Raw genomic sequence first — 15,748 nt, 5'->3', positions numbered from 1 at the left:
GATAGAGATTGAGCCAACAGTGTTGGCATCACGAACCAGTTAGCTGAGGTAACTGACTCCCCTTTGTAGCAGAGGGGATTCAATCCCTTGAACAGAGCAAGCTTGAGAATTCAACACTAAAACCAATCTGTACGGACCCGCTGGAGACCTGAAACATCAATACAGAGATTGCTGAAGAAGCTCAGCATGTCCGGCAGCATCTCTGATGGGAGAGGGAGAAAGAGACAGAGACAGAGTTCACCTTTCAATCCAGTGATTTCTGCGGGAAAGCTCCTTCAGAACAGACCGTTTTGAGGAAGGGTCACTTGAAATGTGAATTGTTCCTCTCTCTCCTCACCGTTGTTACTGAATATCCCCAGCCATCTGTTTGCTTGAGAATTTGATCTGAGCTGATCCAAGCGTCACTGAGTCATTCAGTCTGTGCTCAATGCCCTGAGGCTGCTTCTGCTGAAAGTTGACAAACAGGTTTACGAGGTGTTCTGGGGATAAACATACTGGGGGATGGTTTCTAAGGTATTGAGGGAGCACTACCTGTCAGTACAGGGTGCAGATGGTCGAAAGGTACAGATACACTTCATAGATCATAGGACAGTACAGCACAGAACAGGCCCTTCAGCACACGATGTTGTGCCGACCATTCATCCTTACAGAACGTAAACCTAATGTACAAACCCTCAAATATCTGTGACCATATGCATGTCCTGCAGTCTCTTAAATATCCCCAATGACCTCGCTTCCACAACTGCTGCTAGCAATGCATTCCATGCTCTCACAACTCTCTGTGTCAAGAACCCGCCTCTGACATCCCCTCTATACTTTCCTCCAACCAGCTTAAAACTATGACCCCTCGTGTTCACAATTTCTGCCCTGGGAAAAAATCTCTGTGGGTGGTAGTGAGGGTCAGGCTGGGGGCGGTGAGTGGACAGCAGTGAGGGTCAGGCTGGGTGCGGTGTTTGGACGGCAGTGAGGGACGGGCGGGGGTGGTGAGTGGGTTGTAGTGAGGGTCAGGTTGGGTGCGGTGTGTGGGTGGTAGTGAGGGTCAGGCTGGGTGCGGTGTGTGGGTGGTAGTGAGGGTCAGGCTGGGTGCGGTGTGTGGACGGCAGTGAGGGTCAGGCTGGGTGCGGTGTGTGGACGGCAGTGAGGGTCAGGCTGGGTGCGGTGTGTGGACGGCACTGAGGGTCAGGCTGGGTGCGGTGTGTGGACGGCACTGAGGGTCAGGCTGGGTGCGGTGTGTGGACGGCACTGAGGGTCAGGCTGGGTGCGGTGTGTGGACGGCACTGAGGGTCAGGCTGGGTGCGGTGTGTGGACGGCACTGAGGGTCAGGCTGGGTGCGGTGTGTGGACGGCAGTGAGGGTCAGGCTGGGTGCGGTGTGTGGACGGCAGTGAGGGTCAGGTTGGGGGCGGTGTGTGGGTGGTAGTGAGGGTCAGGTTGGGGGCGGTGTGTGGGTCATGCTGGGTGCGATGTCTGAATGGCAGTGAAGGTCAGGCTGGGTGCGGTGTGTGGACGGCAGTGAGGGTCAGGCTGGGTGCGGTGTGTGGACGGCAGTGAGGGTCAGGCTGGGTGCGGTGTGTGGACGGCACTGAGGGTCAGGCTGGAGGCGGTGTGTGGACGGCAGTGAGGGTCAGGTTGGGGGCGGTGTGTGGGTGGTAGTGAGGGTCAGGTTGGGGGCGGTGTGTGGGTCATGCTGGGTGCGATGTCTGAATGGCAGCGAAGGTCAGGCTGGGGGCGGTGTGTGGGTGGCAGTGAGGGTCAGGCTGGGTGCGGTGTGTGGGTGGCAGTGAGGGTCAGGCTGGGGGCGGTGTGTGGGTGGCAGTGAGGGTCAGGCTGGGGGCGGTGTGTGGGTGGCAGTGAGGGTCAGGCTGGGGGCGGTGTGTGGGTGGCAGTGAGGGTCAGGCTGGGGGCGGTGTGTGGGTGGCAGTGAGGGTCAGGCTGGGGGCGGTGTGTGGGTGGCAGTGAGGGTCAGGCTGGGGGCGGTGTGTGGGTGGCAGTGAGGGTCAGGCTGGGGGGGTGTGTGGGTGGCAGTGAGGGTCAGGCTGGGGGCGGTGTGTGGGTGGCAGTGAGGGTCAGGCTGGGGGCGGTGTGTGGGTGGCAGTGAGGGTCAGGCTGGGGGCGGTGTGTGGGTGGCAGTGAGGGTCAGGCTGGGGGCGGTGTGTGGGTGGCAGTGAGGGTCAGGCTGGGGGCGGTGTGTGGGTGGCAGTGAGGGTCAGGCTGGGGGCGGTGTGTGGGTGGCAGTGAGGGTCAGGCTGGGGGCGGTGTGTGGGTGGCAGTGAGGGTCAGGCTGGGGGCGGTGTGTGGGTGGCAGTGAGGGTCAGGCAGGGTGTGGTGAGTGGGTGGTAGTGAGGGTCAGGTTGGGTGCGGTGTGTGGACGGCAGAGAGGGTCAGGCTGGGGGCGGTGTGTGGGTGGCAGTGAGGGTCAGGCAGGGTGTGGTGAGTGGGTGGTAGTGAGGGTCAGGTTGGGTGCGGTGTGTGGGTGGCAGTGAGGGTCAGGCTGGATGCGGTGTGTGGGTGGCAGTGAGGGTCAGGTTGGGTGCGGTGTGTGGACGGCAGTGAGGGTCAGGCTGGGTGAGGTGAGTGGGTGGTAGTGAGGGTCAGGCTGGGGGCGGTGTGTGGGTGGTAGTGAGGGTCAGGCTGGGTGAGGTGAGTGGGTGGTAGTGAGGGTCAGGCTGGGGGCGGTGTGTGGATGGCAGTGAGGGTCAGGCTGGGGGCGGTGTGTGGGTGGTAGTGAGGGTCAGGCTGGGCACTCCGTGGCAATGAATTCCACAGGCCCACCTCTGTCTGGCTGAAGAAATGTCTCCGCATTTCTGTTCTGAATTGACCCCCTCTAATTCTAAGGCTGTGTCCACGGGTCCTAGTCTCCTCGCCTAACAGAAACAATTTCCTAGTATCCACCCTTGCCAAGCCATGTGGCCTGGCATATCCCTATATTAATTGTCTCGAGGTTTACAGCACAGAAAAAGGCTCTGTGGGCCGTTGAGTCTATTTCAGTAAAGAAAACTATCACCGAACTATCCTAATCCATTTTCCAATACACAGTCATTCGCATCATCCATCATGGCATCGCAAGCATGCACCTAAATACATCTCAAATATTTTCGGGATTTCTGTGTCTCCCACGCTGACAGACAGTGAGGTTTAGTGCAACTGGTGCTCGATGATGCCATCACCCACAGGAACACAGAGCAGCTGGGTCTGTGCAAACCAGAGATTGCCCCCACATTGGGAAGGATGGCAGGGTCCCCGAGAGGGGGCACAGGAGATTTACCAGGATGGTACAAGGAATGGGGGATTTTAGTAGTGTGTTTTGGATTTTTTTTATACTATTCATTTTTATGATATTGGTGATTTTAATACTTAGAGAATATCCATCTACAATAGATGGACTCTCCTTTCTAACCTCTCCCCTTGCCTGGGCTGTGGTAACCTTCAGGTTAAACCCACCACCAGCCATCTCTCCCTAATGAGAGAGCAGCCCTATGGTCTGGGAGGACAATGCTGCCTTTCCCTTTTACACAGTGATGTCACTGTACCCCGGGGGTGGGGAGGGGGAATGCTGATGGTGGGGGATGGGACACCACTCAGGCACAGTGCTTTGTCCTGGAAGATGTTCACTTACTTTAATATTGTTGAGGGCTGCACTGATGCAGGCAAGTGGGGAATGTTCCAACATAATCCTGATGTGTACCTTATAGAGAGCAAACAGACATTGGGGAATCAGGGGTTTGGGGAAACTGAGGTTGTTCTCCTTCTAGCAGAGGAAATTGTGGGTGCCCTGTGACAGAGGGGTTTACAGAAATTATACATTAGAATAATCAACCTTACACTCATCAGCTCATCATAAACTGTTGACAAGACATATATGAAAGACTTGGGGGAGATCTATTGACAGGATGGTTTGATTCAAAGGAGAACTTTTATGCATCAAATAGGAATGAGCTGGAACACAATACTCACAACTAAATGCAAATATCCAGGTCCTGATGAACTGAGCAATTCTGTCAGAGTTTGGTGTTACAATGACTAAGGTTACCATCTGAGTGTCCACCTGTAATACAAGTTTATAAAATCCGTCACTGTCAGATCAGGTTAGAAACTCGCACCATCCCCTCCTCCTGGCCCAGGATGACCGGACACATTACCCCTTGTGGAGGTCAGCAGTCAGTTCAGGGGGAAATCTACGTGGGTTTCTGTCAGTTTCCATCTTGGGACTTCACGTGACTGAACAGGGCAGATCTTTGACACATGGGAGAGAATTTTCCAAGTTTTAGTGAGATGTGGAGAGCAGGATTTGCTGCTGCTTCTTTCCTTCCGTTCTGCCGCTGTGCGTCATCAATAACACATGGCGGGGGGGGGGGGGGGGGGGGGGGGGGGGTGAAAGGCTCATGCAGGTTCAGGGGCAAGTTGTCACCATTCTGACCAAATAGGCAGTAAGCTCCTCCCAGTCATTCCATAGCGTATCCCTTAAAAGGCAGCAACTCTGCATGCTTCCCACTGCCCAGTGTTCCCAGGAAAAGTTTAGAAGAATGATGGGGAAAATCTCCTAGGAAAGGCATAACAGTAAAGTTCCAAAAGGATTATAAACAATTTACACAGAGGGATCCATTGGAGAACTGGGCAACAAGTTGGCAAATGGAGTATCACTTGGGAAAATGTGAAGTTGTTCATTTTGGAGGAGATAATAAAAAGAACAGAGGACTATTTAATTGGTGGAAACTGTAGAAAGCTGCACCACAAAGGGACCAAGAGGTAAATGTGGAGGGAACAAAGCAAGCTAGCACAAAGTTACGCCAGGTCATCAGGAAGGGGAATGGAATATTGCTCCTGATTTCAAGGGATTTGCAGTATAAGAGTGTGAAGTATATACCTGAGAGCAACTTTATACAGTGCGAGTGAGACCACATCTGGAGTAATGAGAGAAGTTCTGGTCCCTTTATTTAAGGGAATACATCACTTCATCGGAGGCATTCAGAGAAGATTGACTGGCATGATCCTTGGTTTGAAGGGATTCTCTTTTAAGAAAAGGCTGAAGAAGTCCGGACTCTACTCACTCGAGTTGGGAAGAATGAGAAGTGAACTCTTTCAAACATATCGGCTTCCTCAGGGGTTTGACAAGGTAAAGACTGACAGGATGTGTCCCAGCATGAGGGCACCTAGAACCAGGCTCTGGGTCAGTCGCAGAATCAAGGGTTCTGTTTTAGTTTTGTCAACGTTAATGCAACACCAACACGGGTAAGGGAATTCCTGGTGCTGCTGATTGTGTAGATGTCTGATCAGAAGGGCACCTTGGCGTCAGAATAGGAGAGCAATATTGTGAAGAGTGTAGCTCTGCCTCAGTTCCCAGTGAGAGAGAGGGGCTCAGCAGTGATGGAAAGGAATTTGTAACATCAACTGAAGGCAATGGGTTGAACCATTGCAATGGTTCATTGGAGGAAATTGCAGCTAATCGAGTAGTGGGAGCATGGTTAGCAGTTTGATAACAGAATAACAGTGGAGTAATGGAGAGGGATGATGGGGAGGTAGAGCTGGACATGGTCAGTGTACATGTGAAACCTAACAGTGCTTTTGGACGATGTCACTTCCTGGCAGTATGTAGGTGAGAAACTGGAGGGACCAAGGATAGATCCTTGAGGGACACCGAATACAAGGACTTCAGAAAGGAAAGGGAGAGTGGAGATGGAGAAGGATTTTCCAACAACCTTGAAGTAAAATATTAGTTGGTAGCAGAATGTGTGAGCAGGACATAACCAGAAAAGACAGACAGAACAAGGAACAATATCTGTGAATCGGTGAGGGGGAGTGATGATGATGATGATGATGATGATGATGATGATGAGGAGCCTGACTCTACATTCTATTTCTCCATTCGTGAGATCACCCAACCCCACCCTAGTCTCAGCTCATTTACTGAAATACTTGCTCCATCCCTGTGTTATCTCCAGACTTCATTATCCAAACACACTCCTGGCCAGCCTCCCACATTCAAATTACATATAATATCAAGAATATCTAAAACTCTATTGCCCAAGTGCTCGCTTGTTCTATAAGTTGTTGATCCAACAAAAGGCTCCCGTTTACAAGCAACTTAAAATTCTCACTCGATGTAATTCCTGGCTGTGAACATCCCTGTCTCCCTGCACCACACAACCTGTGAGACCTCAACAACTCATTTTCTGTCAGACTCCCAACGATGTGTTTATTCATTGCTTCACCGGATTGGCTGTTTCTACTGTTGTCAAGGCAACACGGTCTGGAATTCCTATCCTAATCCTTTCATATCTGTTTTTCTCCTTTAAAGGTATCCCCGAAAACCTGCTTATTTGGCAATTCGTTTGATCACCTGACCAAATATACCCATCTGTTGTCTAATGTCAGAAATCATCAATAGTATTTCGTGAAATTATAAAAATGATAAAAATACGAACTGTTGTTGATTTGCACATACATTTTCAACGTTTCTCTGTCGCTGAGTTAATAATCTGTAACATCTCTTACCCAACCACATTGTGGGAGCACCTTCACCACACAAACTGCAGCTGTACAAGGAAGTCAAACATCACCCTCTCCCCAGGCAATGGGGCTTTGGCATTAATCACTGGGATCTGTGGAGGGAGAAACACAGTTGATATTTCAGGGAATGAAAATGTTGCAGAATTTGATGGTCAGAAATGGAAGGAAAATGCCCTCTTTTGTTGTAAAAATGAATTATTCACTGGCAAAGTGATTGTGGAAAATTCAGTCCGTTTAGAGAGCAGCACGTTGTCAGGGGTTGGGCAGCAGAGGAAAATTAACTTACAAAAGGTGTGTGAAAGTAACAGTAAAACACTGAACAACCCAAACACCCTGTTTCCCAACACTTTAACTCCCCTTCCCGCTCCACCAAGGACATGCAGGGCCTGGGCCACCTCCACCGCCAAATCCCAGGCACCTGATGCCTGGAGAAAGAACGCCTCATCTTCTGTGTTCGGGTCCTCCAACCACATGGGATCAATGTGGATTTCACCAGTTTCCTCATTTCCACTCCCCCCACCTTATCCCAGATCCAGCCTTCCAACTCGGCACCACCTTCTTGTCCATCTTCCTTCCCACCGATTGGCTGCTGCTTGACCGGCTGTGCTTTTCCAGCATCACACTCTGACATTGAAAACACCCTGACTCTGACACTCTGTAAATCCTGCCCTATCACTCCCTGCCAGGCAAAGCTGTGCATGTGTCCCCCTGCAGCTTGCCCCTCACAAAGTTGGCTGCCACACTCATGTCCCATGAATCACTGCCACCAATAAAGGTGGCGGCTCTCACTCGCACCATTCACCATTTGAAGCATTTTCCCGTTTGCCACAAACACGGTCCTGGGATTTTCAGATTGGTGTTTTCCGATGTGCACTAAGTTCTGAAAAACGTCTCAGCCCGTTCCATTAAAATTTCCTTCTCTTCCTGGTCAATATGCCTTTCCTTTCCCCTGCCCTGCACCTTCACACATTCCCAATGCCTTGGTCACAACACACACTGTGCTGCCAGTGAAGCTGATCACGTGGTTGCTTATAGCCACGCCCCTCATTCACTCCGATTGGTTGGAGGACCGACAGGCACAGCCTGGTCTTCCAGTCCCAGCCCCATCTTCTTATAAGAGGTATAAGAGTGAGGGTTCATTCCTGTTTCTCCTGATGTCAGACATTAACAACAACTACCTGCATTGTATGGAGCCTTTCACACTGACAATTCTCCTAAAGTGTTTCACGAATGCTGGAAACATTGATTAAAGAGAACAAATTTAAGATACATATTAAAGGAGGACAGGGGGGTTAGGAAAGATATTCAAGAGTTTTTTTTTAAGATTAGATTACTTACAGTGTGGAAACAGGCCCTTTGGCCCAACAAGCCCACACCAACCCTCTAATGAGCAACCCACCCAGACCCAATCCCCTACATCTAACACTACGGGCAATTTAGCATGGCCAATTCACCTCAGCTGCACACTTTTGGACTGTGGGAGGAAACCGGAGCACCCAGATGAAACCCACACAGACACGGGGAGAATGCGCAAACTCCACACAGACAGTTGCCTGAAGTGGGAATTGAATGCGGGTCTCTGGCGCTGTGATGTAACAGTGCTAACCACTGTGCCGCCCATCTATAGCTCCAATCGTGGAGTGATGTATGTGGGGAACAGCTTACAATGGAGACAGTTAGTGTCTAACCATAGCTTAACAATCCCATGTCCTAGCCCCCTATCCCACACACTAGGCCTTGTTCTCACAGCCTGTCATTACACACTACCTATGGTTAGCCATTAATAGTCTCCATTAACAGCTAGTCACCCTCCCCCAGCCAGATCGATTTCCACTCCTTTATCCAACCGTTCTTCTCGCTCTATCCCTACCTACCCTTTACTCCTTACATCCTCCCCTAAACCCTACCTTCTACATATAACCCAACATTTGTTCTCACAGTAACATCAGCTGTGAGGATGGGACACCGGATCTGAAACGTTAACTCTGATTTCTCGTCACAGATGCTGCCAGACCTGCTGAGCTTCTCCAGAACCTCCTGGTTGTTGTTTCTGATTTACCGCATCGGCAGTTCTTTTGGTTTTAATTTACCGGGAGTTTGTAATTCAGGTCCAACAGCCTCTGTCCCAGTCTCTGCTGTCTCTCCCACCCCCACCCAGTGACACTGCACCTGCACAGCTCATGGACAGGTGTTGTCTTGCTGGCCACACCCCTCATTCTCTCTCATTGGCTGCAGGACCACACAGACTCTCCTCCCATTGGTCTGGAGCTGCCGTCAACCAAGCCATCCCCCATTGTGAGGTGAGTGGTGGGCTCTTCGCTCTCTCTGCCTTGGGATGAGCTTCATCATTCACAGTGAATAGGGCAGTATCACAGAGCACAGGGGCTGGGGCTATTCAGCCCATTGAGGCTGTGTGCTCTCCCTCTAGAGATGCTGCAAATCCGTCCCAACTCCCCTCACATTTACCCACAGACTCCCAATCTTTCCGTAAAAAGTAAAATTGCAAATCTGTTTGAGAACACCTGCTGAATCTGTGTCCACCCGCTGTTCAGACTGTTCCAGATGCTCAATGTACTCAGTAAAATGTAGGTCACATATTCACATTATTTTCCATTTAACATAAAGTAGTTACTAATATTGTGACATTGTTAACAATTCCCCTCTCTCTGTAAATTAAAATATCCTAGAAACAAATCTGCACCTGGTCGAAATCACTGCTTAACCTTCTCAGATCCAAGAATTATCTGTGCTGAGATGTACAGCTCAGAAACAATGGACCAATTCGCCCATGCCAACTAGGAATCCTAAACTAACGGAGTCCCACTTGCCAGCTATTGGTCTGAATTCCTCAAAACCCTTCCTAATCACGTACCCAATCGGATGCCTTTTAAATGTTGTAATTGTATCAGTCTCCACTAATTCATCTGGCAGCTCATTCCATTCACACACCACACTCAGCTTGAAAACGTTGCCCCTTTGATCCCTTTTAAATCTTTGCCCTCTCAACTTAAACCTACGTGGTCTTGTTTTGGACTCATCTAACCTGGGGAAAAAAAAGCCCCCAGCTGTTTACCATATCCACACGCCTCGTGATTTTATAAATCTCCCAAACGTCACCTCTCAGTCTTTGATTCTCAAGGGAATTTAACCCCAGCCTATTTAGCCTCTCCGTGTCGCCCAAATCCTCCAACTGCAGCAAATCTTTGTAAATCTTGTCTGAACCATTTCAAGTTTCACAACATCCTTCTCAGAACAGGAAACTTCGAACTGAAAACGGAATTCCTGAAATGGCTTTATCATAGAACAAAGAACAGAAAAATACAGCGCAGTACAGGCCCTTTGGCCCTCGATGTTGCACAGACCCAAGCCCACCTAACCTACACGAGCCCACTACCCTCCATTTGCCTATCCAATGCCCGTTTAAATGCCCATAAAAAGGGAGAGTTCACCACTGCTACTGGCAGGGCATTCCATGAACTCAGGACTCGCTGAGTAAAGAATCTATCCCCAACATCTATCCTATACCTCCCTCCCCTTAATTTAAAGCTATGCCCCCTTGTAATAGCTGACTCCATACGTGGAAAAAGGTTCTCATTGTCAAATGTCCTATCCAGCCACAATATAACGTCCCAGCCGCTGTATTCAATGCATTGACCAATAAATATAAGCAAACCAAACACCACCGTCATTACCTGCCAACCTGCGACTCTACATTCAAGGAACAATGTACCTCTTTTTTCAGCAACACTCCCCAGGAACTTACCATTAAATACATTAAGTCCTGTCCTGATTTGCCTTACCAAAATGCAGCAGCTCACATTTGTCTAAATTGAACTCCATCTGCCATTCCTCACTCGAATGGCCCATCTGATCAAGATCCTGTTGTATTTTAAACTAACCTTCTTCACTGTCCACTACACCTACAATTTTGTATTTTCTGTAAACCTACCTCATATATTCACATCCAAGTCATTTATTTAAGGACCCAATATCCATTCCTGCAGCACACTGCTTTTCAGAGACTTCCAGTCCACAAAGCAACCCTTCATCACCACCCACTGTCTCCTACCTTCAAGCCTGTTTTGTATCCAAATAGATAGTTCTCCCTGCATTCCATGTTATCTAACCTTGCTAACCAGTCTGCTCTGTGGAACCTTGTTCAATGCCCATATAGACAATGTCTACAGTCGGTCTTCATCAATCTTCCGAGCACTTCTTCAAAAAAAACTCAATCAGGTTAGAGCGACAATTTCCCACGCACAAAGCCATGCTGACTCTCTAATCATTCCTTGTCTTTCCAAATACATGTAAATCCTGTCCCTCAGAATCCCTTCCAACAACTTGCCTGCCACTGACTTCAGGCTCACTGTTCTCGTGTTCCTTGGCCTTTTGTTACCACCTTTATTTAAAAAAAAAGAATGGCACCCGTCTTCCAGCACCTCACCTGTCACGGACGATAAAACCAATATGTCAGGGAGGGGCCCAGCAATCACTTCCCGAGCTTCCCACAAATTTCTGGAATACACCTGATCAGGCCCCAAGGCTTTATCCACCTTGATGCAATTTAAGACATCCTGAAACTCCTCCTCTGTAACAGACACTTTTCAAGTTATCACTATTCATTTCTCCAAACTCTCTAGCTTCCACATCCTTCTCCAGTGAAAAAAAAAGACATGGAATATTAGAGGTGCGAGGTAGGAGCGAAGGACTTCTGGGAAGGTGAGTCTAACTCAGTAGCTGAGAGAGTAGCTCAGACTGAGCTGTCTCAGTCCTCAAGGACATAACTGTTCAAATGGGGTTTGCAGCAGGTGGTGAGGGAACAAGGTACTACATCTTATCGTTATGAATCTACCAGCTGCAAATGCATCTCTCCATGACAGTGTCGGTAAGAGCGACCATCACACAGTCCTTTTGGAGGCAAAGCCTCGCCATAAAGTTGAGAAAAACCTCCCTTGTGTTGAGTGCTACAATCACCGTGTTAAATGGGACAGATGTAGGAACTCAAACTGGATCTCTCTGAGGCACTGTGGGATAACAACAGCAGCAGAACTGTACTCCAGCACAATCTGTAATCTCATGGGTTTGTACATCCTGCACTTACCCATCACAATGGACAGGAAAGGAGGGCATGCCATGAGCAGCACCAGGCATACCTAAAAATGAAGTGCCAACCTGGTGAAGCTACCAAGCAGGACTATCTGCATAATCAAACAGCATCAGGAGCAAGCAACAGAGCTAAGTGATCCCACATCCAATGCAGTGGGTCAGGGCTCTGCAGTTCTGCCACACCCAGTTGTGAATGGTAATGGACAATTAAACAACTAGTTGCAGGAAGCACTACAGATATCCCCACCCTTACTGATGGAGGGGTTTCAAACATCCATGCAAAAGATAAGATGACAGCATTCTCCATCAGTTCCTAACATCACAGATGTGAGCTTTAAGCCAGTTCGATTTAGTTTGAATAATATCAACAAAATGGTTAAGTCGTGTAAAGGCTTTGTGTCCTGCTAACATTCTGGCAATAATACTGATAGCTTGTGCTCCAGAACTTGCCACCCACCAAGCCACGTACTGCTCCAGCACTGGAATCTACTGACAATGTGGAACATTGCCCAGGGATGTTGAAATAAAAACACAGGGCAAATCCAATCCAGGCAATTTCCCTCCATCAGTTCAACTCGATCAGCAGTAAAATGATGGAAGTAGTCATTAGCAGGACGACCAAGCAGCAGCTGCTCAGCAACAGCCAGCTGAGTTACACTCATTTTAGGCTCCACCAGGGACACTCAGCTCCCAATTGTATTACCGCCTGATTCACAACCTGACAACCAGCTGAATCCCAGAGGTGAGGTGAGGGTGACAGCCCAGTCCCACTCCAACACCACTATATCTAGCTGATTCCACCTTTATCTCAGCTCATATACTGAAACTCTCATCCATCGTGTGTTATCTCCAGACCTAATTATCCAAACACACTCCTGGCCAGCCTCCCAAATTCAACCTCTCTGTTATCTCAAGAAAAATTGAAAACTGTCACCCATGTGCTCACTTCTCCCAAAATATGTTGATCCATCAAAAGGCTCCTATTCATAAACAACAACAATTTAGAAAACTTATTCTTCATATAATTCCTGGCTGTGATCATCCCTAGCTCCCTTCACCACACATCCTTTGAGACCTCGACAACCCATTTTCTTTGAGACTCCCAATGATTTGTTAATTCATTACTTCAAATGTGTGGCAGATTCTACAGTTGCTAAAGCAACATGTTCTGGAATTTGCAGACAAAACCTCACAGGTCTGTTTTCCACTTTTAAGACATCCCTCAAAACCTACTTTTTGGCAATGCTTTTGGTCACCTGACCAAATATCTCCATCTCTGGCCTCATATCCAAAGTCCTCAATAATATTTTTGTGAAAGCAAGATAATAAAACTACAAACTGTTCTTGATTTGGACATTATCTTCAAATCATCACTGTTGCTGTAATGAATAATCTGTAATGTCTCTTACCCAACCACATTGTGGGAGCACCTTCACCACACAAACTGCAGCTGTACAAGAAAGTCAAACATCACCCTCTCCACAGGCAACAGGGCTTTGGCATTAATCACTGGGATCTGTGGAAGGAGAAACACAGTTGATGTTTCAGGGAGTGCAAAACGGATTACAGGGAATGAAAGTGGTGCAGAATTTGATAGTCAGAAATGGAAGGAAAATACACTTGCTTATTGGAAAAAGAATTCTTGACTGTCAAAAATATTCAAGATAAAAGTAATCTGATAATAGAGCAGCACATGGTCAGGGGCTGGGCCACCGTGAAAAACTCATTTACAAACCAAACATACCCCCATGGTTGGAGACTGAGGAAGCTGGACATTGACAAAGTGGTCCTGAGGGAGCCCAGAGGTGAATCAGAGCAGGATTGGCTGCTGTCATCACAATGACTCTGTACCAGAGAGAGGCTGCACATGCGCCTGGCTGCACCGTGCCCCCTACAAAGATGGCGGCTCCGCACGTGTCCAGTGAATCGTTGCCCCGAATAAAGATGGCGGCGCTCACTCAGGCCTGCAGCCGCTGAGGCAATTCCCCATTTACTGCAAACACGGGACTGGGACGTTCACATTTGTGTTTTCCGACATGCACAATTTGTTTGTAAAACCTCTCCGCTCATAGCAACACAGTTTTTGTCCCATTTCCCTGTTTATTTCTTTCCTTACCGTATCCTTTCTCTTCATAACTTCCCGAGCATTCATTACAGAGACTCTGTCAGGCGCGAGGGTGATCACATGGTTTACGTTAGCTCCGCCCTTCATTCACTGTGATTGGTTGGAGGACTAACCTCCCGCAAGGTCCTCCAGCTCCGCCCACCGTCCTTTCATTGGTCCGGTGCTGACATCAATCACCCGGGATCACTGTTGGCTGGAGCATGCGCAGTGTGTCCTGCTTGTGCTGAGATGTTGGGTCATGTGATGGGAGGTAACAACAATGACTGCAGATGCTGGATCCCAGATTCTGGGTCAGTGGTGCTGGAAGAGCACAGCAGTTCATGCAGCATCCAAAGGGCAGAGAAAAAGCCCTTCATCAGGAATAAAGGCAGTGAGCCTGAAGCGTGGGAGATAAGCGAGAGGAGGGTGGGGAGAAAGTAGCATAGAGTCCAATGGGTGAGTGGGGGAGAGGATGGAGGTGACAGGTCAGGGAGGAGAGGGTGGAGTGGATAGGTGGGAAAGAATACAGGCAGGTAGGGCAAGTCCGGACAAGTCATGGGGACAGTGCTGAGCTGGAAGTTTGAACTAGGGTGAGGTGGGGGAAGGGGAAATGAGGAAACTGTTGAAGTCCACATTGATGCCCTGGGGTTGAAGTGTTCCGAGGTAGAAGATGAGGTGTTCTTCCTCCAGGCGTCTGGTGGTGAGGGAGCGGCGGTGAAGGAGGCCCAGGACCTCCATGTCATCGGCAGAGTGGGAGGGGGAGTTGAAATGTTGGGCCACGGGGCGGTGTGGTGGATTGGTGTGGGTGTCCCGGAGATGTTCCCTGAAGCGGTCTGCTAGGAGGCGCCCCCAGTCTCCCCAGTGTAGAGGAGACCACATCAGGAGCAACGGATACAATAAATGAAATTAGTGGATGTGCAGGTAAAACGTTGATGGATGTGGAAGGCTCCTTTCGGACCTTGGATAGAGGTGATGGAGGAGGGGTGGGCACAGGTTTTACAGTTCCTGCGGTGGCAGGGGAAAGTGCCAGGATGGGAGGGTGGGTTGTATGGGGGCGTGGACCTGACCAGGTAGTCACGGAGGGAACGGTCTTTGCGGAAGGCGGGAAGGGGTGTGGAGGGAAATATATCCCTGGTGGCGGGGTCTTTTTGGAGGTGGCGGAAATGTCAGTGGATGATTTGGTTTATGCGAAGGTTTATAGGGTGGAAGGTGAGCCCCAGGGGCGTTCTGTCCTTGTTACGGTTGGAGGGGTGGTGTGTGGAGGGCGGAGGTGCGGAATGTGGACGAGATGCGTTGGAGGGCATCTTTAACCACGGGGAAGGGAAATTGCGGTCTCTAAAGAAGGAGGCCATCTGGTGTGTTCTATGGTGGAACTGGTCCTCCTGCGTGCAGATACGTCGGAGGCGGAGGAATTGGAAGACGGAATGGCATTTTTGCAAGAGGTAGGATGGGTTGAGAGTTTACTGAGGGTAAGAATTCCCTTTGCGTGAGCTCTGCAGTAGATTTCCTTTATTCATGGAGGGAATTGCCTTCCTACTCATGACTGTATAGCTGTGACTGATGAATCAATGCCATCTGAATCAGTACATAAACACCGCATTTTCACAACATCTGAGATCTTTAGCACATTGTATTACGCTCTTCTTTGGAGACAAAAAAAAAATGAAATGGAGCCTCAAGGAATCGGAGCAGGCATAGGTAATTCATCCCTTTCAGCTTGTTCCCCCCGTTCTGTCAGATCATGGCTGGGTCAACCCAGACCTCAACACCTCTTTTATGCTTGATCCGCATAGCCCTCAACTGCTTAATATTTCAAAATCTATCTGCCCTCCTTTTAAAATAATTTGAGATAGAATCATAGATTCCCTACTGTGTGGAAACAGGCCCTTCAGCCCAACAAGCCAGAACAATCCTCCGAAGAGTAACCCAACCATTCCCCTCCCACATTTAACTTCCACTAAAGTTTGGGTGAGAAAATTCTAGCCATTCACTGAGAGATAAAATTCTTAACTTTTTCTAAAATGAATATTCCC

General features: G+C 49.0%; 1 long non-coding RNA gene across 1 annotated transcript; it reads right to left on the bottom strand.

The window, feature by feature from the left end:
• Positions 1-209: 209 nt before the first annotated feature.
• Positions 210-13,816, bottom strand: LOC132814486 (uncharacterized). Its single transcript, XR_009644421.1, has 5 exons — positions 13,728-13,816; positions 13,021-13,127; positions 6,491-6,597; positions 3,953-4,043; positions 210-447 (listed from the first exon to the last, which is right to left on the bottom strand). It is a non-coding gene; the product is annotated as an uncharacterized LOC132814486 (long non-coding RNA).
• Between the last annotated feature and the right edge of the window lie 1,932 nt (positions 13,817-15,748).

The sequence above is a fragment of the Hemiscyllium ocellatum genome, unplaced genomic scaffold (assembly GCF_020745735.1).
Source record: "Hemiscyllium ocellatum isolate sHemOce1 unplaced genomic scaffold, sHemOce1.pat.X.cur. scaffold_828_pat_ctg1, whole genome shotgun sequence".
Taxonomy (NCBI): domain Eukaryota; kingdom Metazoa; phylum Chordata; class Chondrichthyes; order Orectolobiformes; family Hemiscylliidae; genus Hemiscyllium; species Hemiscyllium ocellatum.
Note: the sequence above shows the minus strand (reverse complement) of the source record. Positions and strands in the feature narration are given on the sequence as shown.